The 27,933-nt window shown below is 35.3% G+C and overlaps 1 pseudogene; it reads right to left on the reverse strand.

The window, feature by feature from the left end:
• Window positions 1–27,916, reverse strand: LOC131993357 (DNA-binding protein RFX7-like; annotated as a pseudogene).
• Window positions 27,917–27,933: the final 17 nt, after the last annotated feature.

Genomic DNA, 27,933 nt, shown 5'->3' on the forward strand with positions numbered 1-27,933 from the left:
TATATATATTGGAAATATAGGAAATTCAACTTACATTTTGTTGTTTTATGGCATTATAATTGTTATACTGTTAAAAACACAGAAAAAATAAGAAGTCCTGAAACTGTTTGAGGTTCAGAGGGTTAAAATGATTTATACTGGATGGACTTGTTTTTTTATGTTTCTGTCACTAAATTATATTTCTATAAACCTAAAAAGAGTCTTGATGTTAATAAAGCCCGTCTGACACCTAAAGCACTTCTTTTACAGTGAATCACACACAAATGTTTAAAATTCTGACCACTTATTAGTTCAGCTATGAATATATTTAGTTGTTTTGTACCTTATGATTTAGTTAGATAATGCCTGCATAATGATATAAAACATGTTTTTGGTAATAAAAAAAAGGCCTATTAACATTAATCTTGTTTCATCCATTTCCACATTTCTTTACACTAAGAACTCCACGTCTCTGTTCTGATTTCTTCACCAACATGTTTTTAGTTCAGTAAGTTATTTTCCTGGTTGTAAAGTCTCCTGATCAGACAGACAGTGTGAGGGGATTCCTCTGATTAAAGGGTTAAATGACCAGCATTTAGTCAGCACGCTTCAGCCTGGCACTTAAACTGGAGCCACCTCAACGTGTCCAGTGTTGCATAAATAAAACAAACAGCATGTTCAACATGACTGAGAATAAAAAGCCTGATTGTCAACCCATCAACCCGACCGTGGGGTGGTCTTTGCTCTCCAGCCAGTCCAGCGAGTGTCCTCCTGGATGAGTCGCCTCGCTGGCGATCTGCTGGAACAGCGCCTCGTTCACCAGCTGCTCCTCGGCCCCGGGGCCCTGGTAGGGCCCCTGCTGCTGCTGCTGCTGCTGGTCGGGGTCGAACAGGAGCTCCGTGTCCAGAGCGTTGAGGTCGTTGATGCTGCTGGAGAGCTCTGATGTCATTCTGATCTCACAGGGGAAGTCTGCAGCAGAAACCTGCTCCATGAGCTGCACGCCGTCCGTCAGCAGCTCCTTCACCGTGCTGCTGAAGTCCAGCTGCTGCTGCAGCTCCTCTCTCTGCTGCTGGGAGCTCAGAGCTAACAGAGACTGCTCTGCAGAAGCTGATTGTCCTCGTCTGTCCCCCATGTGTTGGTTCAGAGCGTCCTCCATGAGGTAACTGTTCCTCTGCAGGCTGCTGGAGGACTCGGACCCCAGCAGGCTGCAGGAGAGTCCAGGCTCCGCCTCCAGGATCTGGGTCAGGTTCATGCGAGCCGTGTAGCTGGAGGGTAAGTTATTCATGCCGAGACCCCGGACGGCGTCGTCGTGGTCCCCGTCCAGCTTGCTCAGCAGGACGTTGGTGATGTTCTGGTTGCCGCGGTGCTGGCTGGGCGGGGGCGGGGCCTCCGTCTGCATCATGATGCTGAGCGGCACCGAGTGGCTCCTCTGAGCCAGGCTGCTCACGCCGAGGTTCGTTTGGCCGTTTGCAAAGATGCTCAACATCTCGGGCGTCACGGGGGAGTTAAAGGGGGACAGGACGGAGCGGGGGACGTGGGGGAGCGTCCCCGCGGTTCCACTCATGTTCCTCTGGTGCACGGCGGGGCTCACGCTGCGGCAGCGGAATGCCGTAGCGGGAGAGTTGGAGGTTTTGTTGTCCAGAGGGGCGCAGGGCACGGCGAAGCCCTCCTGCTTGGCCGTGTTAGAGACCTGCTGCTGCACCGGGGAGATGGGAGTCAGGCGGCCGAAGTGGTTGTCGTGGTGGCGAGCGTGAGGGACGGCGAAGGCGTGAGGCTTCTGAAACTGGTCCCCGATCAGGCCCTGGTAGCTGGGGAGGAGCCCCATCCCGCTGCTGGACTTGTTCAAGCTGCTGCTGCTGCTGTTGTAGCTGTTGTTCATCCACTCCAGGCGGGTCTTGTCCGGGTGCGTGGCGGTCGGCCTCTGCATGGGCTTCACCGGGCTGCTGGACACGGTGCCGCCGTCGTGGAAGCCCGTCATGTTTGAGTTGATGGGCGTGAAGGCAAACGGGTTCCTGCACTCCACCGGGCTGGGCGGCACCGTGCTGCTGCAGTTGGAGTGCGGCGTGCCGACGGGAGTGTGCCGGCTGCTGCCCAGCGCGCTGTCCACCGGCGTGGTGGAGGCGATGCGGGAGAAGGGGCTCTCCCCGGTCAGGCCTTGGGGGCCTCCCATCAGCTCCGACGTCGGTGTCGGAGTGGGCGTCGGCGTGGGCGTCTGCATGGGGTTACTGCGGCTGTTTGCAGCGTTGTATAAAGCCGTCATGGTCTGATTATTGGCCGACAGCATGTTGTCCTGCATGGCGGCCTGCTGGCCCTGCAGAGACACACCGAACTCCTGCAGGTTGTTCAGCTTCATCTGCTCCTCCATCTGCACCAGCTCCTCCACGATACTGTCCTGGGTCACGTCATCGTCGAAGGGGAAGTAGTCCAAGTCTGTCTGCAGGGGGAGCTGGATGGAGGATGGAGCCTGGTGCAGAAGGTCTAAAGGTTCAGAGTGGGCCTGATGCTGAGCTGAACTCTTCATAGAGCCAGGGTTACTAATCATAGAGCCGGGGTTACTAGTCAGGGAGCCGGGGTTACTGGTGATGTTGGCCCCTGTGTGGCCCTGCTGCTGCTGCATGAATGTGTGACTGGTTTCCATCACAGTGGGAGTGTTCCTCCTCTGCAGGGAGCTCTGAGTTTTGGCGACAGAGTAAAAGCCGCTGGATCTGAAGGAGGAAGTGCAGAGTGCAGACGGGACAGAGTTCATCTTCATCTCCACCTCCCTGCTAGCTGGGGCGCTCTCAGACCTGGTGGGAGGTCCCGGCCTGAGGAGGTTCCCCAGCGTGTTTCTGAACCCGTAAGCGGGACCAGCGGGGCCCTCTGGCTCCGGCTGCTGGGGCAGAAACAGCCTCTTGACTGGAGAAAGGTCTGGGCTGAGGCCTGAACGCTTCCTGGACAGAAACCCTGCTGCAGCGCTGCGTTCCCCAGAAGAAGAAAGAGGTCTGCTGGTGTTGAGTAGCGACTCGGCGCTGGCGTTCTGAGTGGAGGCCGTTAAGTGCAAAGTGCTAGTGTTATAAGCTCCGTTATTGCTGCTTTCTAGTGCTGGCACAGTGTTGGAGATGGAGGAGGAGCTTCCGTTGCAGGTAGATGTTTCCTCCAGAGCCAGGAAGCCTTTAGACTGGAGGATGGGGACGCTGGCAGCCCTCTGCAGAGCTCCTGCAACCCTGTTAGCTTCTAGCATCTGGCTGTTTTTATGAATAGCTTCAACTTCCATTTCTACATCCATGGTGGGGGTGTTGGGGGGCCGGGCCCCCGGGGCCAGCAGGGGGACAGCAGAGACGCTCCTCATGATGCTCTGGCTGGAGACGGCGTCCTCTACAGAGCTGGCGGTGCCTGCAGACGCCGGCCTCAGGGCGGCGCTGGAGAGCGAGGTGGTGGTGCTGCTGCTGTTGGGGGCGATGGAGATGGCGGTCATCTTCACCAGGCCCACCGGGCTGACGTGACACGTGGTCACCACGGTCTGGACGGGGCTCTGTCCCAGGATGACGGTGGACGGCGAGCGCAGCGTGATGGCGGTGGTGGCGGCGGGTTTGGGGAGGATCTGAGCGTAACGCTGGCGAGCGGAGCGTTCTCCCACCGGGCTGACCACCAGGTTCTGAGGCGCCTGTTTCACCGTCTGAACCGGCTGAGTCACCATCTGGAAGTTTATAGGCAGCATCTTGCTCTCTACTGCCCCCAGAGGGCTGGGGGACATCAGCTGCCTCCTCTGGACCTGCAGACACACAGAGACAGTCAGGACCAAGATTATTATAGTTAATGAAAACTAATAATAACCAAAACTAGAATTGAAAAAACATTTTCGTTAACTGAAATAACAATAAAAACGAACTGAAAAAATGGTTAAAAGTAGAACCTCCCACCATTAATGCCAATAGTTTTAGATTTTTCATTAGTTTTAGTTTTAATTTCGTTGTGATTTTTTTGTTTTCAATTTCAGTTGGTTTCAATTAGTTTTTAGAGTGAGTTTGCTAGTTTTAATTAGTTTTTATTTTTTGGAAAATGCTTAGTTTTAGTTTAGTTTTTATTACTTTTAGTTGTTTTGTAATGGGGTATTTGTTGGGTGCCAGATTAAAAAAAGTCACAATAAATGTTTCTTTATTTCCTTTGTCTGATCCATTTCAGCCCCAATAAGTTTATTAAGTCATAAAACCAGATAGATGAAATAGATTTCATATCAACCAAAAAGGTTTATGTATGAAAAAAGTTGACAAAGACGAAAAAAACGAAGAACATTTTCACTAAAATTTAGTTCGTTTTGTAACCACAAAATACATACATAGTTATCCTTTAAAAAAAAAAACTTTATTTATAAACTTTATTTTTATTTCAGTTAACGAAATGTTTTTTCAATTCTAGTTTTCGTTAACTATAATAACCTTGGTGTGAACAACTCAAAAATGTCTTTTGTGCAGAAAAGTTGTTCAGATGTTTAAAGGTAACATTAGATAACAAATAATTAATGTAGTGAACAGTCAAGAATGGCTGTGAAATGTGCTACATGAAGGTAAAAGTCCCAGCGAAGTGGCTCAGAACACAACACACATATCTTATCCTGCCGTCTCACCGTGATGGGGCTGGGGACGGCAGCGACCACGATGCCGATGGTTGGCTGAGGGGACGGGGGGGGCGGGGCTAGCACCAGGGACGCTGTCCTCCGTCCTCCTGGCTTCTCCAGGAGAAGGAGACTGCAGCTTCTGCTCCTGCTGCTTCCTCTGGATCTTCCTCTGGAGCTGCTGCTTGGCGTCCACGGAGGGCGGAGACAGCGCCGTCCCCTGAGGCTGGAAGGACAGAGTCTCTGCAGCGGGGACGAAGGCCGAGACCGTCTGAGACAGAGGCTTCACCTCTGGACACACGGAGGAGATCAGGTCTGTTAGAGACTGTTCACAACCAACAACCTTCAAAAAACCTGTCACAATCCACCTGTTCAAACCTGCTTTTAATGTATGATCAATGTTGTTGAATTGTTTGTTTTTATTTGTAATGCAATTTTGCAATGCAAATGTTCAGTCTAAGTCAAATATGACATGCAAGTTTTATGATCTAATTTTCTCACTTTGCGTAAAATTTCTACATTAAAACAGAGGCGCTCCTTTGCTTTTTCAGTTTTAGCATTAATATTCATTTTGTATCACATTGTGCATGAATGTTCAACAGAGGGGCGACCCAAGTCATTGTCTTGCAAGTCTAAAGTCTTTGCACCTTCAATTTCAAGACCTAAACGAGTCATAATGTGCTCTTCACCAAAACCAAAAGGAGAAGGTAGTGATTGAATTAAAAAGGAAAGAAGAAAAAACAAAACAATAGTAACAATAACTTTTTTTAATCAAAGCTCCATAAAGTGCACATTTAAATAAAAAAATATCTTAAATAAAAATAGCCTATGAAATAAAATAGGCCAATCTTTTTCTGAAATAAATATATTTATATGAGAAAAGAATAACGAACATTAAAAAAAAAGAACTAAATATGACAAACCCTAGTAAGGGCAGCATTTATATTAGGGCTGCAACTAATGATTATTTTCATTATTATTCATTTTCATTATCTGTCGATTATTTAAACGATTAATTGATTAGTTGTTTGGTTAATAAAATGTTGAAAAACATCAATCAGTGTTTCCCAAAGATTTTCACTTCCCCACAAACGTAAAAGTTATTACATTTGTGGGAAATCGAGTGTTATGTTTGTAGTAGGCAGCAGCAGCTATTACGTTTGTGGAAAATGTATTACGTTTGTGGGATTATTGCATTAAAAGCTAAAGATTTTTATTATGTTTGTGGTTTATTACATTTGTTTGTGGTTTATTACATTTGTGGGTGTTACATGTGTTTGACCAGAGTGCTGTAAAAGTTTCAGGTTCCAGAGGAATCAGAGTATAATAAAGATGCAGTAGCAGGCAGCCACCACCAGGTGTCCCTGTTGACCTGCTTTAATCAGGAAAACTTAAACTGTGTCTGACCTGCTGCTGTTCCCGTCATGATGGTCAGAGCTGCCAGAGACTTGTTGCTGATGTAGTGGCTGTCGACTAGGAAGCGCGCCAAGTCTTCCACCGCGTCAAACTGTCGTTTCAGCACCTTCTGGGCCCATTCACACACCAGATCACAGGCCGCAAACCGCACGTCCTCCTTGATGCTCAGCTGACCCGAGGACTCCAGCACGTCACACTGGACCTGCTCACACGAGGTTATTATATACAGTTAGAAAAAGGATTCAGGTCCTTTACTGCAGTAAAAGTACTAATACTACACTGTGAAATTACTCCACTACAGTAAAAGTCCTGCATTCAAAACTTACTGAAGTAAAAGTACAAAAGTATCAGAATCAATATGTACTTAAAGTATCAAAAGTAAAAGTACTCGTTATGTAGAATGGACCCAATCAGATTGTTAAAAAATAATGTTAGATTATTATTAATGACTCAATTATGTAAGCAGCAGTTTATTTTGTCAAGGTTGGACTCATTTTAACTACTTAATATACCGTTTAATTTAAATAAAAAGGTGTCTAGTCACTTAAAATTGTTTTTTATGTTAAATCTCGACCTGAAAAGTAACTGGAATTTAACATTCAAGACCATTAAGCAAACAAATAATACATACAATATATAAAAATAAAAATGAATTAATAATTTACAGATTTCAACTTCTATTTTATTCTATTCTATTTTTTATTTCTACCTTTTAAGAAATTTGTACTTAATGTAGAAAAACAAGGGAAACCCTGTAAAATAAAACAGTAAATTTCTTGAAAATAACTTAAATTCTTCTGTCTGATTTCCACCAGATCTTAGAGCTTGTTTGTTATATTCTACCAGTGGTGGAAGAAGTATTCAGGTCCTTTACTGCAGTAAAAGTACTAATACCACACTGTGAAATTACTCCACTACAGTTAAGGTCCTGCATTCAAAACTCACTGAAGTAGAAGTACAAAAGTATCAGATATTAATAAGGAGAATGTGAACGTGCTGCTCACCCCGTCTCTGCTCCTGTGGAGGTCCAGAGTTGGTAAAGACGGCATGTGGATGAAGGGTCTCTTCCTCAGACCGCTGTAGCAATACGTGAGCTGCTGTTAAGGTCAAAAACACCTGATTCCACACAGTTTCATTAGGAAAATCATATATATAATAATAATAATAATTTTTGAAAAAGTTTTACATTAATTTAATTATAATTAATCAATTATTAAATTATTAGTAGTAGTAGTAGTAAATTAAATATATAAAATAATAATTATTAAATTAAATGTATGAAATTATTATTATTAAATTAAATATATTAAATTATTATTGAATTAAATATATTAAATTATTATTAAATTAAATATATTACATTATTATTGAATTAAATATATTAAATTATAATTATTAAATTAAATATATTAAATTATTATTGAATTCAATATATTACATTATTATTATTAAATTAAATATATTAAATTATTATTATTACATTAAATATATTAAATTATTATTATTACATTAAATATACTGGAAATTCAGAAAATAATTAATTTATGAAATAAATGAGTCAATTAATAAAAAAAAACTATTAATATTAATATATATAAGTCAACATACTTCACAAAATGAATATATAGATTAAATTAAATTAAATAAACTGGAAATATACAGTATAATATGGATGGTGCACAGTCCATGTAACAGTTGAAAATCAGTTAAATTTTCCATATACATTTTTTTTTTTTTTTTAGAAAATTAGGAAATATTATTTACTTTGTTGGCTCAAAAAATATGATTTTTCGATATTAATTAATTTTCTGTCTGAACAATTTAACTTGAAGTTGAATATTGAAGTGATTTTAGTGAAGTGAAACTACTTTAATTTAAAAAATGTGTTTAATATGCTGATATTAAGAACATTATTTTTATTATTGCTTATAGTGGAAATATTATATAAATGACATTAGCTGCTCAATACAGTTATTGCTCTATCATCTCACCTTAAACAAAGATTATTACATAAACTTAAAGGACTGCAAGTTATGAATGTAAATCAAATGTTGCACTTCATCATCAAAATAGAAAAAAATGATCTGAATTGCATCATGAGGGTCGAGATGACCTGCGTTCCTCCTGCAGAGAGACTTTATTTCATCTCACTACGTCTATATTTATATTTTATTCCACTACGTCTATATTTAGAGCGTAGTGAAGTGAAGAGCAGATGTTGTGTCTGACTGTCTGAAGGATATTTAGATTTCCCTCTCATGCCGAGTCGACGCGCCTTCATGTTCGGGAAGACGTTCTTCATCATTTTCCCAAAGTCGGCAGCACTCAGAGGATGATAGGTCAGATTATCACAGAAGCTCCTGGAACACAAACACACAGCATCAATGAAATGAAGATAAAAGGAGTTTCTGGTGTAAAATACACACAGAATTAGTGACTGTATGTGGGACGATAGTTACCTTTATGTGGCATGATCTCTTTTTTGAACTACTTCATTCAACATCTATAAATATTAATGTAACGTCTATGTTGCTGCCAGAAAAAATCTATTACAAGGAGATTACTGAAGATGGACACTCATCTATAGGAGAATGGCACTTTAATTTCTGCATTTTTTTATGAACTTCTTCCTTCCTGAGGCTTCAAGTAAAAAAAATCAGGAAATATGGCACAAATATGTGTGATTTGTTTAAATCTTTTCCCCCGTACGTATGCAAGTCTAGTAGTATATATGTAATAGTACCCATAGTAACTATATCTATATCTACATCTATATATATATATATATATATATATATATATATATATATATATATATATATATATATATATATATATATATATATATATATATATATATATATATATATATATATATATATATATATATATGTGTGTGTCTGGGTTTGATTACAGGTCTCAAAACACCCCATGGTCAAATTTTTGTTCAGATTATACTTTAAAAAACTTAATAAAAAGATTTAGCTAATTAAAGATTTAATCAAAAAACAAAACGAAGCTGGACCCTCATCTAAAGGATATATATAATCTATCGGATAACGGTACAATCTCATTCATGAAAGAGTTGAAATGGGAAGAATCTCTTTCTTCCTGAAGCTTCAAATTAATAATTCTGAGGAAATATTGCAGAAATGGAAAGTGTATACTTCGCCAAAACGCCCTTCTCTGTTTAAATATCTCTGTATGCAAGTCTAGTAGTATTTTTTTCCTCTTTAAAAACAAACACCCTATGCTCTAATTTATTTTCAAATAATACTTTAAAAAGCTGAATAAGAATATTAATTAAAAAACAAAATGTTTTAGAGTTTTAAACAGTATTTTCCTTGAATCATCATGAATCAAAACAAAGATAGGAGATCTTTGTATTTTCCAAGTTGGAATTCAAATAGTTTATATAATGAAATTCTATTGAGAACTCCAGATGAATCAGATATCTGATATATATCTATATATATAGATATATCTATATATATAGATATATATCTGATATATCAGCTGCTTGTTTCCCGTTTGTCACTTTAAGCTCAACAATAAACCTACAGAAGCTTTTTTTAAGTTGGCGCCACATTCTCTACATATTCAGATATTTTCACCTTTTCTGACAGCTGTCTTCTTTTATAATGTGTCAAATCTTTCAAAGGGTGGATTTATCATTCATGGACAAAACTCTTTGTGTAAATATTTATGCATTTTTAATTCCCTGATGTGTCAATAGAGAGATGTTTTAAACTGTGTAAACAGAGCAGATTATTATTATTATTATCTCCTGAATGTTTGAATCTGTGACGAGATGAAAGTCTTTAACGTTGTTGTGCAGCTATTAGTAGATTATTATTATTATTATTATTATTATTATTATTATTATTAGTAGTAGTAGTAGTAGAGAGAGCGACAGGTTAGTGAGCGCTGCACCGTCACAGCACCTGTCTCTCTCTCTGCACCAGGTGTCTGTGTGTGTGTGTGTGTGTGTGTGTGTGTGTGTGTGTGTGTGAAGCCCCGCCCCTGGTGAAACACAGAGATCAAAGGAGAAAATAAAGACTCTCACTGAGCTGCAACACCTGTCACTCACTTTAATTAAAGGCATCAATGTTAAAAATGTTCTGTTTTTATACAGAACCAAAATAAATAAATATCTGAATCCCAAAACTGAAAACAAATTATAATGAATAATAATAACAATAATTAATAATAATAAATAATAATAATAAATAAAATAAAATAATTATTATGAATAATAATAATGATAATAATAATAATTAATAAAAATAATTTTAATATTTAATAATGTTAATACTAATATTGCTTGTTTAATATTTATTGTTTTTTAACGGTTGAGTCTGTTTATATTGTTCCAAATGTTACATTTCTTCTTGTTTAAAGTGTTAATACTAGTGTTAATATTGTAAATAATAACAATAATTAATTAAAAATAAATAAATAAATAATATTTATTGTTTTTTATTGATGCTTTTTTCTATATTTGCTGTCCGGTTCTGTTCTGCTGCTGTAAGACTGAAAATGTTCCTGTTGTAGGACTAAAAAGGAATATCTTATCTTAAATATTTAAAAGTTATGCAAGGTGAATTTTGCAAGGGCAGAGCTGCAAGTTGTTGAAAGTGACAAATTAGTAAAAAAAGACTAAAGTGTAAATGACGTGTGTATCTGCATCCAACACACAGCGGAGTTTAACTCCAGATATCTCTTTAACAGCTGCCTTCAGTATAAGAAGAAGTAAATAAATCTTAGTGCAGAATGTGACTCTTTAACTGCACAAAGCAAAATGTTTCTGCAGCTTTAAAGTGAAGCACGCTGTGTCTCTTTAAAGCCGTTTCACCTGTCGATCCTAAAGGCGCCAATATTTCTGGAGGCCGCTGTATTTCTGACCTGCTGGAGTTAAAAAGACAGTTACATAACCCCGTCACAGCGTTTCAATGGCTGTCTCAGACTTTCCATTCTAATATTACCGACACATGCTGCTGTGTGTGATTCCCAGGCTGCTGCTCTATTTATAGTGACGCTGCCGCCCGTCACTCACAGGACCAAGAATCTGAACATTAGAGCTCCGATCTGGTCCAAAGGTGACCCGCAATCACACACATTCACTAATTATTCAGAGAAACTTACAGCCCTCCCACAAGATTAAAGATTAAAAGAAGGCAAATAGCCTGTTTGTACTGTCTTGACGTCCACTTTTTCTCTTATTGATTTATAAATGTATTCATTTTTTGTATTTTTTTTTCATTATTTATTCATTTTTTTGTATTTTTTTTCATTATTTATTCTTTTTTTTTCATTATTTATTCTTTTTTTATTTGCTTTTTATTTTTATTTAATTTATTTTAGTGTATCTTTATTTATTTTGTATTACAGTATTATTTTAACCTTGTATATACTGTATTTTTATTTTCATTATTTTATTTATTTATTTTTCATATTGACAGCATGATGGGGATGGGTGAGGGGAAAGAAAATAAGAAAAATTATGTATGTTGAATATCTGTGATCAATGTTCATTTCTTCAAATAAAAACATGTAAAAAAATCAGAAAGAGATTGGCCTATTTTATTTCATAGGCTATTTTTATTTAACATATTTTTTATTTAAATGTGCATTTTATGGAGCTTTGATTTAAAAAAAAAAAGGTTCTCCTGTTTTTATACAGTATTTATGTTCACTTAAATAAAAGGTTTCAATAAAAAAAAAAATCTCAAATAAATAAAACATATTCACAAATATACAATCACGTTTACAATTTATATGCAACCCTCATTGTTTGTTGCTCTTTTTACATTTTACTCACTGTGGCCTTGTTTTTCACTGCAAGGGGAACAACTCAAAAAATTTATTTTGTGCAAAAAGAAATAAAGTTATTATGATTATGACATAAATCATAAAACTAAAATTCTTTGATATTTTTTAAAATGTAAATAAAATGGTATTTATATATATAACAGCCTCTCCTGTCCCCTCCTCCTCTATGATGCGTTGAAGGACTGTCGTAAAGTTTAAATTTAAATTTATTTTACAGTGTCTTTCTATGATAAACGGTGTGTTTTTGGAGATCTTTTTATAAAAAAAAAAAAAAACTCCCACACATTTCATAGTTTTATGGGGTTCAGAGGGTTCAGTTTAAATAATCTACTGTATTCTCTGTGAGTTCTATATGTTTATGTGTTTAATAATATAAAGTGTGTGGTCTTTAGAACCTACTTGTACTCGTCGTAGACCTCCTGTTTGGGCAGAGAGGTCTCGGGGTATTCCTCCAGGTGATGGCGGATCCAGTTGAAGGCGTGAGTCTGCTGCGTTCTGCTGGACGACAGAGCGCTCTGATCGCTGAGGAGAGACCACCATTCATTAATTCATTAATTAAAATAAAGACAAGAACAACTCTTCAACAGCTCAGAAGACAACCAGCTCCTCTCAGCTCATTATTCTTCTACAGAAGGATAACACACTCAATGATTCTTTTCTGCCTTATAAATATCTCATCAACTGTCCATTTGTCTATTCTGTCCTACAGAGTCTAACTGCAGTCACTACATTTTTGTTCAAAATTGAGTTATAACTAAAAATGAACTCCTTGATGTCTGTTTTATCTTGTGACAAAGTTTTAGATCTCAATTTTGCTTTATTTCAGAGAAATTATTACATAAAAACCACAAAATCCAACTCAAAACCAAGCAGTAATTGCACTTACCCCAGTCTGCTTTGGATATAAATATACTAATTTAAACATGAAAATAATAGAAATTATACGTTTATTTGAAAGGGAAATTATAATCTAGATAGTGATGAAGTAAAAAAGTGTCATATATAGAATTGTTAAACACTTTTAAATACATTTATAACAAAATCAATTTGAAAATGTTTATTCACTGAAATTAAAAAGCTGAAAGAAGACAACAACGTTATAGTTACTGCTCTCTGTTTATCATCACTATTAGAACCTTTTACAGCAAAACCAGAGTGCAGTAACTACATTTTTGGGGTCAAAGGTCAAATAAATCATCATGATTTTTGAGCATAAAAATGACATCATCAATACATGTAGAAATAAGTGTCATATCACTTATCTACATATAAAACATTTGGCTGGACAGTTAAAACACATTAAAAAACTTCAAAGCAGTTTTTCTCAGTTTAACCGTTTGTTAGTTACTGCAGTTAGACTCTGTAGTATAAATATATATAAATATTATGAATAAATAAAGATAAATATGAACACCATCAGGCTGTTCTTACCTTTTATCGATGCTGCTGTTGGGACCAGAAGGCAACTTAAGGTAGAGGTAGAGTTTTTCAATGTCTGAGAACTTCTCCACATCTTGCTGCAGAGATAAAATAGGACAAAAATAAGATAGTTTTAATATTTGCCCTTCCTCTTCATCAGCACAGAGCAAGGTTATTATAGTTAATGAAAACTAACAAAATAACAAAAACTAGAATCGAAAAAACATTTTCATTAACTGAAATAAAAATAAAAATGAAAGTTTAAAAAAAAAAACATAACTAACTGAAACTGTATTTTGTGCTAAGTAACTAAAACTAACTAAAATTACTCACTAGTTCTATAACTGACTTTTTACAGGTGCAAAATACAAATAGTTCAATATGTTTAACATGTGGAGACACAATTATTTTCTCCAATATTCGTGACACTTGAGGGCATTTGGAGAAGTGTTTTGTATATAAATTCCATTTTATTCCAATTAAAAAAAAATAGTTTATCAGAGAAATTCAGCTTGCATCTTTTTATTTTTTTATTTTTATGATTTATGTCATTATAACTGTGTTTTTCTGCACAAACGACATGTTTAATATGTACCTGATTCTAGCCATGATTGTGCTGATTCCACAGAGCTGCAGGACTTATAGATTTTATATATATTTTATATATTGCAGTGAAAAACAAGGCCACAGTCCAAAAAAAACATATAAAAGAGCAAACAGGTGATCTCAGCTGACTGTTTTCTAACTGACAACAGGCTCCATCAACAGACTGACTCATCAACTATTCAAACATTTTGGGGTCACCCCTAATAAATATCATGAATGTTTGTTTTATTAACTTGCTGACTGTTTAATAACTTGTTGTCAGTGTCACAGCTCAACAGTGCAGCTGCTTTAATCCAGTAAAACTCTGATCCTGCATCATGTAAAGAGCTTCACTGGATGAATATCAAACATTTCATCAGAACCAGCTCTGTTATATTACACACTCTACTGTAAATATGATCAGCTGGAGTGGGAAACAGCTTGTTTTTATATAAATGATCAGCTGGACAGCTCCAAAAACCGAAGCCTTATAAACTGGTATCAGGTCCAGTTATCCCCCTCTCTACCAAGGTTATTAAAGTTAACGAAAACTAACGAAATAAAGAAAACTATTACTAAACTATTAATTCAGTTAGTTTTAGTTAGTTTTTAGAGTGAGTTTGTTAGTTTTAATTAGTTTTTATTTTTTTGGAAAATGCTTAGTTTTAGTTAGTTTTAGTTGTTTTGTAATGGGGTATTTGTTGGGTGCCAGATTCAATAAGGTCACAATAAATGTTTCCTTTATTTCCTTTGTCTGATCCATCTCAGCCCCAATAAGTTTATTTAGTCATAAAACCAGATAGATGAAATAGATTTCATATCAACCAAAAAGGTTTACGGATGAAAAAAGTCGACAAAGACGAAAACGAAGGACATTTTCACTATAATTTTAGTTCGTTTTAGTTAGTTTTGTGACCACAAAATACAGTTTCAGTTAGTTATTGTTTTTTTACAAACAGCCTGCTCATCGGTTTACCCAACAACCACCTTCAGAAACTTCAATTCATTCAGAACTCTGATGAAAACTTGCAAATACGACCACATCACCCCCGTTCTTCAGATCCCTCACTGGCTTCCCACAACCTCAAGAATTCAATACAAGATCGGCCTCATCAGCCACCAACATCTGCATCTACAGCAACGCCCCGCCATACCTCAAAGACCTCCTTACTCCTCACTCCTCCACCCGTAACCTCCGCTCCCACAGTATAAACCTCCTCCGTCACCATGGAGACGGAGCCTTCTGCTCCGCTTCCCCCACATCTGGAGCTCCCTCTGAACATCTACCACAACCCCAGTCTGTGGACACTTTTAAAAAAGGGCTTACAACTTTTTTGTTCATGCATCTTTAGGTTGTCCCTAGATGTTTTTATTACCAATCTCCTCCTTTAGCTGTTTTCTTTAATCTACTTTATTACCTGTGTCTTTTTTATCTACTGCTGATTTTAACTCATGCTGCTGAATCTCCCATATTCAGCTTTATGCTTCATTTTAACTCATTAAATCCCTAATCGATGCACACTCAACACCTGGTGTGGTGGTCATGTGACTGTGACAGGAAGTGACTTCTCCAAAATGTGGCTGTGTCTGGAAACAGAAATGTGAAAAAGTAGCTAATTTCAAAAAGCTTATTTTTTGTTCTGAGGCTAAGTTTAAACCCATTTAACAATTCTAATCCATTAATATGATGTCCTGTGTTACATTTAACTTGTTCTGACTATTATTTTCTGAACAAGTTAAAGTCACAATTTTGATATATGTTATGGAGATGCAAACAAAAAGGCAAATGGTTATTTGTTTTAAAGACAAATCTGAAAAATAATTTTGTTAAAGGTTTGAAGATGCAAAGAAAAAGGAAAATTTGCGTTTCTGTAAGCAGAAAAGGTGTTTATTTTTTATTTGTTCTAAAATAGGAAATATCATAAACATAAATACCATAAATGCCCATTGTAAGGTATATGTCACATCTCAGATCTTTGACATTTAGGGGTAGTATTTTCTTTTTTTTAAAACATCATAAATGTGTTCTATGTGGTCCACTTGGTCTGTGGTATACACCCCATTATTTTTCCTTTATGGATAAATTGATCTGGGTTCTTCTGGGTTAATGTGTCTGATTTTTCTCTTAGTCTTTTGTTTATTTTGTTTTTGGTTTCTGTAGCACTTTGAGATGACTTTATGAAAAGAGCTTTACAAATAAAATGTATTATTATTATTATTATTATTATTATTATTAATAACATTTTCATCCTTTGATGGAGTCTCTGTGTCTTCCCCCCACAAACTTAAATGAATGATCATCTTTAATAAAGCGTACGAGGCGTCCTGTTAACTCCAGAATCTAAGACGTGTGTGAACTTTTCATCCTCAGCTACAAACTGTCTCACCTCTTCTAATGACGCTCCTCAAAGGAAAGAGAGAAACATGAGAGCGTGATGAAGGAACACTTTACATTCTGCAGCAGGCAACAAGTGTTAACGCCAAGTAAAGCTAACAGGAACCTGCAGGAGAGGATTCACTAACAGGAACTAGAAAACTGTTTTACTGGAACCCTGAAACACAAATGATTCCAAAATGATTCAAATAAATCCCAAAAGGTAAAACACTGAAGACTTGTGTCCATCTTTTGACAAGAAATACAAATGTGTGGAATAAAAAGTTGATATTTTTTATCTAAATCCATCTTTCTCGAGTTTCTTGACCCAAAGGTTCAAAATTAAAAACAAAGGTTAAAATAATTAAAATCATTCATAAATATGCTGCATTCACACACACACACACACACACACACACACACACACACACCCATTCACGCAGAGTCTAAATGTCTGCAGACAGACAGACAGACAGAAAGAGAGAGAGACAGAGAGACAGACAGACAGACAGACAGACAGACAGACAGACAGACAGACACTGCCAACGAACCCTTTAATTGGCTCCTATCGTCTGTAATTAACTGTCTGTTGTTAGGGAGGTAAACAGGTAAATGACCTTTGTAGATGAAGCAACACGGCTGCAACTCAACTTTAGTTCCATGATCAATTATATTCTCAATCAATCGATTAATGATCTGTTCAGTTAATTATCACAAAGAAAAGCATCAAAGTCCCACAGTTAAGAAGCATGAAACACCTTCTACAGGTTGGACTTTTTGCATTTAAAAATGACTAAAACGATTATTTGATTATCATAAAAGTTACCAATTAATGCTTTGTTGATCAACTAATCAATTAATTGACTAATAATTCTACTAGGCAATAACATTTCAGATGTAATCCTGCTAAAACCTTGTTTTGTGTTGTTCAGAGGATGGTTCAGGGTCTTTTATGCTCTTTTTTACACTGCAACATGTAATATATAATAAGTCCTGCAGCTCTGTGGAATCAGCACAGTCATGGCTAGAAGTGGGAATAACCCTAAAATGTATTTTGTGCAGAATAACACAGTTATAATGGCATAAATCATAATTTAAAAAAAAAGAAAAGACGAATGCTGAATTTCTCTGATAATTTAAAAAAAATGTTTAAAAAAATGGAATTTATATATACAACTCTTTTCCAAGAAACCAAAACTGTCATGAATATTTGAAAAAAAAAATGTGTCTCCACATGTTATACATATTGAACTATTTGCATTTTTACAACCTCTCCTGTCCTATCCTCTCTGCTCTGTGTAAACAGCCTCTTCTGTCCTCTTTTTCAGCAGAATCAATCATGTCTTCTGCAGAATTTAATCTTTTTAACAGGATCCTGTTATTACAAATGGTTTATTTTTAACGTTTTAAATGAGAGATGTAGAATAAAGTGATTTTGATAGAAATAAGCTTCGTTTTGGTTTCTTTTGCAAACAGAAACTTTCAGAACCTATGATCTGTTCAAAGACTGTCGGAAAGTTCAAATTTCGACCATGGTGCCTGTTTCTACAGTTTCTTTCTATGATAATTGATGTATTTTGGGCGATTACTTAAACAAAAACACACGTTTCAGTGGTGGGTTGGGGTTCAGAGGGTTAAAAAACATTTTCTTTAAATCCCTGATGCTTGAAACACACTGGAGGCATGTAAACACCCGCTGTGTACGTTTAGGGCTGGGCGACTTATCGATATAAAAGATATATCGATATAAAAGATATATCGATATAAAAGATATATCGATATATTTTTTAAAGTGATATGGAATTAGACCATATTGCATATATTGTTATAGTTAATTTTTTTGTCTCTCTTTCTATATAAATGCTGCCCTCACTAGGGTTTGTCATATTTAGTTCTTTTGTAATGTTCGTTATTCTTTTCTCATATAAATACACTGTAAAAAAAATCTGTTAAATTTATGGAAAAATACCGGCAACTGTGGTTGCCAGAACTTCACCATAAAAATACAGTGGGTTTTCTACTGTAAATTTAAATGTAAAAAATCAGCAAAAAATTTAATTTAGACTGAGTAGTGCCGTGTTTGTTATTCTTTTCTCATATAAATATATTTATTTCGGAAAAAGATTGGCCTTTTTTATTTCATAGGCTATTTTTATTTAAGATATTTTTGTGTGCACTTTATGGAGCTTTCATTTTAAAAAAACAACCCATTGTTATACAGTATTTATGAGCACTTAATAAAATAAACAGTCAATAAAACTACTTGTGACATGTCATATTTGGCTTTGACTTTAACATTTACTCTCACTTTGCCATAAAAATATTGCGATATATATCGTATATCGATATGCAGCCTAAATATTTAGACTTTTGGTCCATATCGCCCAGCCCTATATACATTTAGACAGTAAATCTGAACTGTTTGCAGCATTTTGTGCAGCTTTGTTTCATGCACTGTGAAGAAGATGATTGCTGACAGGAGATGCTGTGAGTCTGTGTTCTCAGGAGGACATCACAGGGTTACACGGGGTTAAAAGGTCTTTTTTTGAAAGGCCTGAGAGGCTGAATGACCCGCCTGTATTAACTACTACATGACATCATTCATTCTATATATATATATATAGAGAGAGAGAGAGCGTTACATAAGGACAACCTCTCCTCTCCTTGGCTCCTCACTGGATGTTTTGCATCGACTGTTTCTTTTATTAAAAGCTGGAACATGATACTGGGCTAATCCGTTAAATGGTTTCCACAACTTGCACAATAAAAGTTAAATTAATCACAGCTTTAGCACAGAAATAACTGTTAATAACACTTATTGCTCTGTTGTCCAACACGTAGGCTTTATTGTCCCGCTCTCCTGGGAGCTCAGCATCATTTTCTAAAAACAAACTATGTTGTTGTTAATAGTAACTGAGCAGACACATTTAATACTAGACACAACAGCAGCGTACAGTAAAGACTCTACTCCACTTCTTCTCTATACACTGTAAAAAATATTTGTAGAAATTACAGTAAAACACTGTCAAATTGCATCAGGAATGGGGCGTAAAATTAAAAATTGTGTATCACCATAGTGGACACTTTTAATTACCGTAAATCAAGGAATAGCACAATTTTTAATTTTACTGTCATGAACTGTAGGAAACGCACAGTTTTGCTGTTAAAATATAACTTTTTCATGTAAAGTTAATGGAGATTTGCCATGATGTGTGAATGAATGACACAATTACCTTAAAAATAACGAGAATATTCAGTCTAAATTAGTTTTTGCTGATATTTAAATTTACAGTAGAAAACCCCCTCACTGTATTTTTTACGGTGAAGTTCTGGCAACCACAGCTGCCGGTAATTTACCGTAAATTTAACAGATTATTTTTTTACAGTGTAGAGCAGCTTATCAAATCTTCAACAGAGCCAACAAGCCTCAGTCATTATGGATGTATTCTGTCCTACAAAGTCTAACTGCAGTAACTACATTTTTGGGCGAAATTGAGTTATAACTATAATAAACTCCTTGACGTCTGTTTTATCTTGTGACAAAGTTTTAGGTTTCAATTTTGCTTTATTTCAGAGAAATAATGTTGCAGTAACTACGAAATCCAACTCAAAACTAAAGCTAAACTTTGAGTGTGATACAGTGCAGCCTTGTATTTCTTCATTGTGTTGAATAGTGAAGACAAGAATTATAGAAAGTTTAAGTTTATTTGATGGGGAAATTATGATCTAGATAGTGATTAAGTTAAAAAAAAGTGAGATAAAATTATATTAAGACTAAAATGTAACATTACTTTATAATATTGAGTCTAAAATACACAAATCTTTGAATTTATTAAACACTTTTAGATACACTGATAACAAAATCAATTTGAAAATGTTTATTCACTGAAAACTAAATATAAAAGCTGAAAGAAGACAACAACATTATAGTTCCTGCTCTCTGTTTATCATTACTGTTAGAACCTTTTACAGCAAAACTAAACCAGAGTGCAGAAACTACATTTTTGGGGTCAAAGGTCAAATAAGTCGTCACGATTTTTTAACATAAAAATGACATCAATACATGTAGAAATCACTTATCTACCTATAACACATTTGGCCGGCCAGTTAAAAAACGTTAAAAACTTTAAAGCATTTTTTCTCAGTTTTACCCTTTGTGTTGTTACTGCAGTTAGACTCTGTAGGACAGAATAAATGATCAGACCATAATTCATGAGAACTAAATTTTCATTTTCATGAGAACTATTCTGACCCACAATCATCAGGGTGACTGTCACCAAGTCCCGGAGGTCAATAGAGCTGATTAGTGGATTCATTGATGAGTTGATCACAAGAAAATGAATTGCCAACTATCTTGAGTATCAATTAATCATAATTTTTCAAGCAAAAATGCAACAATTTTTATGCTGTTTCCAGCTTTTGAAAGGTGAAGACTTACTGTTAGTATCATATGTGATAAAACAAAGTGAAATATTTTTGGGTTTTAAACTGTTACAAGCTATTAAAGGACTTCACTAATTACTAGTAAGCCTAAACGACAGTAGCAATATGTAATAATATCTTATTTTTTAAATTATTTTTATTTGTATTATTATATTTATTATATATTTTATTATTTTTTATTTATATTATTATATTATCATCATTATTATTATTATTATTATTATTATTATAAAAATATCATCAGGAAAGCAATAATGTTTCAGTGCTAGAAACAAAAATAAATAAAAAAATAATATATATATATATTTAAATAATTTAAATAAAAAGGTTTTAATAAATTTATAATTTGTATGTATCATTTTCTCCCCGGAGGTTCACGTAAATACATTTGAGTAAATATGGCAGAAATGGAAATGTGTATATTTCCCCCAAATGCCCTTTTTCTGTTTAAATATTTTCTATATGTATGCAAGTCTCATTGTATATACAGTATGTATAAATATATATAAATTATTATTCTAATTTATTTATATTTATATTTTATTTATTTATTCTCATGTTCTATTATTTGTTCAAATGATCTTGTAAAAAGCTGAATAAAAATGAAGAATGAAACAAACACACATACTCACCAGGATGTTTTCCACTTTTGATTGAACAGATTTGCTGCAAAACAAAGACAAAGTATAAATGAGTGAAGCTGCTGTAACATGAGCGTATTTATTTATAAAGCAGAGGAATGTTTGGTATGAGACGAGCCTCCAGCAGCATCTCTCCGCTCCAACCAACCAACTACCCACACAAACTGACATTAACAGTCAAAATGGAATATAGAAAATTAAGTGAAATTTATAAAAAGTTAAAATACATACATAGACGTAAAAAAATGAAAATAATTGTATTAAAAATAAAACAAATGGATAAACGTCCTTCCTCTGAATTGTTTCACTGGTTATCAGGAGAAGCTGTTTACACAGAGCAGAGAGGAGAGGACAGGAGAGGCTGTAAAAACCTAAAAACCTTTTAGGATATAGTAGGTTTTATATTGCAGTGAAATTCATGACCACAGTGAGTAAAATCAAGATTTCTATCTTTCTCTGCCACACAAAAAAATGTAAGAACAAACACAGAGTAAACAACACCAGCTGGAAACATCAGTATCTGCACTGGACAAATTTTTAACACTGCACATCTGCATCTCTCATGTTAACTATTAACTGATTTTCTACACAGTATTTTTGAGAATCAGTACAGTTTCACAAAATCTATTATGGCGGTACACTGCAAAAAACATGAAGCTTACCGAGTATTTTCTTCTCATATCTAGCAATAGTATCTTAATTATATTGTTTTGAGTATAATTTACCTGCTGACCATAGCTTTATGTGCTTATTTAATTATTATTATTATTATTATTATTATTATTATCATCATTATTATGTGTTTATTTAATTATTAATAATAATAATATTATTATTATGTGCTTATTTTATTATTATTATTATTATTATTATTATTATTATGTGCTTATTTAATTATCTTATCGGTTAAAGACTTGTTTTTAGGATTGACATTGTGAGCTTTTTCATGCTTTTCAATCTATTCAACTGTTGAGTTTTTACCTAAAATATTGGCTCCAATTGAGAGTTCTAGTTGCATGTAGTTTTAATGTTATTTCAAAAGCATTTTCTACCCACAAAAAATGTGCTTGTATTTGAATGTTACTACAGTTGGGCTTTTCAAGCCACAATTGCTCAAAATAAGTAGATTTGGATTTATTTCAACACATCATTGTTTTTCCAGTGCCTCGATATGTTTGACTTATTCAAAGAATTCTTATAAAGAATCATTTACTTACTGCACTGGCAGATAATTTGACTTGTTTCGAGCATGTATTTGCTTAATTCTAGTTATTTATTTCTTATTTTTTCAGTCAGTTGGTTTTTGCAGTGTATGGATAGGTGATTCCTGCCTCACCAACCAGCTCCCTGAGAATAACTGGTCCAGGTCTAATTCTGCCAACAGGTCAGCTTGTTGTTGCCTGTGAGACAGAAGGCAGGGCTCATTTAAAGACTCTTACTTGGAGACACCTCGGAGCAGGTCAGGAGACGCTCTAAGCCTCAACCAGAACACTTTAACACTTTAAATCTCTGTTTCTAGGGAGCCAGGGATTTCCCCGCGCTGAGAAGCTTCATAGAGCCGTTAGTAACGACACCCTGGATGACTCCTGAGGCGCCAGCTGATGCAACACATCCTTAACCCTTTGATGCATTCATCTTTTGTAAAAATACTTTTTTTCACTGTTAAATGCACTAAATACCATATCTCTAACAGAAATATACTGTACTATTTAATGGTAAAATATATAATTCATGCTGCATTTAAAGTAATTTCTTGTCAATTATATGGCAGATTCTTTTGATAACGGTAAAAAATGGAATAAAATGGTAATCTTAAACGTGAAATCAACAGTGCTGATATCTTTTTACCGTAATATTAGAAAAAGTTGCACCGTATTTATTACGGTAAAGTTCTGACAACCACAACTGCTGGTTTATTTACCGTAAATACAACAGTTTTGTTTTTTAAGGTGTTGTTTTATATTAATTTGTTCAGGAAATATGGTCAAAACAGGTTAAAATATTAGAACTAGGGTTGTCAAAAGTATCGATACTCAAAAAAGTATCGATACTAAAACGTTGTATCCGGATACGATACTGATTTTCAAATGTATCAAGTATCTGAAGCTTGTTATCATAGTTGTAGTTTCTTTTTGCACAACTGTTTTTTTTTTTATTATAAATATTTAACCTGTGGTTCTGTTCATTTTTACATGTTGCATTTTTCTTGATAATAAAAATATTTCTGTTAAATTTTGGGGTCTTTGTTTTTATCCTGGTGGTATCGAAAATGGTATCGAGTATCGAATATTTTCCTGAGTATCGGTATCGAGTTGAACATTTTAGTATTTAGTATTTAGAATTGTTAAATGGGTTCAAACTTATCCTCGTAACAAAAAATAAGCAGTAATGCTTTATATTAAGGTCCTTGTAATAACCATTAATTAACAAGTAATAAGGCCCTTGTAAGTCCTTACAAGATGCTTATTAACATTATTGTGTGTTTATAAGCTTATATAAGTGTTAATAATGGCATTACAAACACCCATGACCCACCCATTATGTCTTTGCCATGCCTTTATTAATCTTATCTTGTTTGCTTATTGATATTAAAATATACTTTATTGCTCATCTATTATAAGTTAACTATAAGTTAACTATGCTTTTTGCAACTAGCGGATCTAAAGCGAGAACAATGCCTTATTACTTGTTAATTAATGGTTATTAACGACCTTATTATGAAGCGTTACCAAATAAGCTTTTTGAAATTAGCTACTTTTTCATATTTCTGTTTCCAGTCACAGCCACATTTTGGAGAAGTCACTTCCTGTCTTGTCGAACATTTAAAGTGTTTTTTTTTTTTACATGTGTGTCACCATAGGTTCCTATGGGTTAAAGCAGCAGCAGAAGCTCTTCATATGAAGACACAGTGGAGTGTGTCATTACACATGAACTCACTGACCTGAACTAAGACGATCTCACTTCACCACCAAACGCTCAGACGCTCAACTGAACAGCAATATTTCTGCACTTAAAAGGTTAAATATTTAGAGAGCGGGACTAATATTCACATTATGTTTTCCTGTTTCACCTCTGAACTGTCGTTCTTTCTCCTCGTTCACTCTTCTGACATTTAGCGGCCGTTTGACATTTAAATGACAGCGCTGGAGAACATTCTGGTATTTTTCAGTCGGCCTCAAACAGCTCAGACGATATGATACAATATAATAATAATCTTATCAATTGTTAAAGAAATTAGGTATTTTTTCTGATATAATTTAGCTTAAACCTCTTTTCTCTCCTGTCACAGCAGACAGACAATCATCTTTATACAACAGGGGCATTCTTAAGAAGAAAATGCTTCTTAAGAACCACTTTTTTCTTAACTTTGCTCTTAAGACAAAATTTAAGAAGATTTGGTATCCATGAAGAAATTCTTATCTTTTCTTTAGTTGTTTTCTTTACTTTCTTCTTAAGTTTTTTCCTAAGATAGAACTTGAGAACAAATGAGATTCTTGGAAACAAAGTTCTTAGATTCCTTCTGAAATTTCTTCACAACTTTAAGAGAAGCCCTCAGCAGTCTGAAAACAGCTACAGTGGAAAGAAAAGTCTTGATTTGTATTCACTTTAACAAATTTGTATGAAATTTATTTGATTTCTTTAATATTTAGTTTAGCCCTAGACAATATGGTAACAAGTTTTGTTCATTGAAGTTGGTCAGAGTAGTTTTTTTGTGAATTTATCACATAAATATTATTCTGTCAGTTGACATATAAAGTAAATGTCCTTTCAGTCTGTGTGACATGTCAGTCTATTCCTAGATTACACTACAATGTTCTCTTAGTAAATCACAGAGGCAGTTGTTGAATTTGATACAACTTAATTAATGATCTAGTGATCTTAGGTAAAAAATCTAAGAACGTCCTGAGTGAGAAAACTAACAAGTTCCTAAGACAAACGACAATTCTTAAAAAGAAAATGGTGAATAGCATTTAAGAACATTCTTAGAAACATCCTATTTTTTAAGTTTTATCTTAGGAACACTTTTGTGAATCCGGCCCCAGATGTATTAAGATACAAACAGCTGCTGTATTATAACTAGAGCCTGACAGATATTATCGGCTGATATCGGCCTATCAAAGGCATATCAGTACCGGTGTATATACTATGATATGTGCTGTTATGAAAAATGTTGCTTGGTATGACTTAGAAATCATGTTTTTTTTTATAATCAGCAATTGACTGAAACTGAACAGTAATGATGTTTATTTAGCTATTCATTCTTATTTTACTATTTATTCTTACTTTTATTGTATTATAGAATTGTCTGACAATGTTACACACATACATTGTATAATTCATAACAAGGTTAAATATTATTTAATAAAGTTTTATGTTCGAGATAGTACTAAAAATTACTATATCGGCCACCACATCGGTTATTGATCAATTTTTCCTACTCTTAAATGAATATCGGCATCTGTCTCAACGATTCCCATATCAGTCAGGCTCTAATTATAAGAAGCTGTTAAACAATCCTTTTCAGACCCCCTTAGCGACTATTTTCCAAGAAAGCAACTGGCGACAAATCCAGCGACTTTTTTCTGGTGTTATTGGAGACTTTTGGAGACTCGTTCTTACTCTTCTTAACGAGCTCGTTAAGAAGAGTAAGAACGAGTCGAAGCAGCAGCAGTCTCTCCCAGCTGCAGGGCCAGAAGGGATGTTAACCCCTTAGCGTCCAGTCTGCAAATTGCTAACAGGCTAACAGCTAGCTCTGTAGCAGTACAGTGTGTATGTGCTAACAGGCTAACAGTTAGCTCTGTAGCAGTACAGTGTGTATGTGCTAACAGGCTAACAGTTAGCTCTGTAGCAGTACAGTGTGTATGTGCTAACAGGCAAACAGTTAGCTCTGTAGCAGTACAGTGTGTATGTGCTAACAGGCAAACAGTTAGCTCTGTAGCAGTACAGTGTGTATGTACTAACAGGCTAACAGTTAGCTCTGTAGCAGTACAGTGTGTATTTGCTAAGAGGCTAACAGTTAGCTCTGTAGCAGTACAGTGTGTATGTGCTAACAGGCTAACAGTTAGCTCTGTAGCAGTACAGTGTGTATGTGCTAACAGGCTAACAGTTAGCTCTGTAGCAGTACAGTGTGTATGTGCTGTTGCAGCAGGAGGTGTTCACTTAGTGATCTCTGTTTGTTTACGACAAGCACCAGACACTAAAAACTGTTGCAATTGTTTGTAAAAACGTAGTGCAATAAAAATACAGATGATTAATAATCGTGATTACAATATTGATCAAAATAATCGTGATTATTATTTTGGCCATAATTGTGCAGCCCTAGGATGAGCAGTTTTCAAAAGCAGATCTTGGTAAAAAAAAAAATCTATTATACTTTTATATTATTGTTATATAATTCACCCACTTCTACAGTAACTCCAGTGTAGCTGATGGTTTCAGCTTATTGCTCGTTGTTTTCATGATGGAAACAGAAGGAAGTTGTCTGTTAATAGCTGCTTCTGCAACAACAATGTAACTACCAATAATTATTTTTATTGGTGCCATCTGTGTTCAGTTCATCATTTTTTTTAATTCAACAAGAAAATTTGTTGTATTTCAGCAGTATAGTGAAAACAGCAGAACAGAGTATCTGTTTATTTATTATAAGTAATAAAATTATTGCAATATTCAACATCAGGTTTCACATTGTGTGGCTCTAATGTATATATTAGCAATGCACCATCATGTTATTTAAGACGATTATATGTTTTATATGTAAAATATAATAATAATAATAATAATAATAATATATTGTTTACATATAATATATTATATTATGTATGTATGCACACCCTACAGGCTAAATATATGACACATTGCTAGGTTATTATCATTATTATTATTATTATTATTATTATTATTACTACTACTATTATTATTATTATTGTTATTATTATTATTATTATTATTATTATTATTATTATATACATATACTGTTGCTGCCATTACTATTATTACTATATACTGTGATATACTACTATTATTATTATACTGGCCTAATTATTATTATTATTATTATTATATTATCATATTATTATTATATATTATATACTGTACTATTATTATATACTGTCTAGTCACAATAACACTATTACCATCATATCATCAGTATAATTGCCATCATCTTGCCACTGTACCTTACCTACAGACTGACTATTCTGTGTTTTTTTCTGTTGTTTTTATTTATTCTACCTCAGTATTTTATTCTATTGTATTTTATTGTACCTAAATACCACACTGCTGTAATCTATCTATCTATCTATCTATCTATTTATCTATCTATCTATCTATCTGATTCTGATCTTGTGATATGAAGTAAATATAATAATGTTAATGTAGTGAAGGGTGTTACTACTACTACTACTACTACTACTACTACTACACTACTACTGTCTCTATGAGCCATAAATGAATGAAAATGTTGATATTTGAGCAGTATTTCCTGCAGCTCCAGACTCACCAGATGGAGTTCTTGATCCGGATCTGCAGAGCGCTGGCCTCAGCGCCGTGCAGCCCGGGGAGCAGCCCGGGGAGCAGGCCGGGCTGCAGGCTCCTGGCCCCGCGCTCCGCCTGCTGCTGGGGGTCCTCCTCGGCCATCGGGGGCGTCGGGACGG

This window comes from Centropristis striata, chromosome 2 (genome assembly GCF_030273125.1).
Source record: "Centropristis striata isolate RG_2023a ecotype Rhode Island chromosome 2, C.striata_1.0, whole genome shotgun sequence".
In the NCBI taxonomy this organism is placed as follows: domain Eukaryota; kingdom Metazoa; phylum Chordata; class Actinopteri; order Perciformes; family Serranidae; genus Centropristis; species Centropristis striata.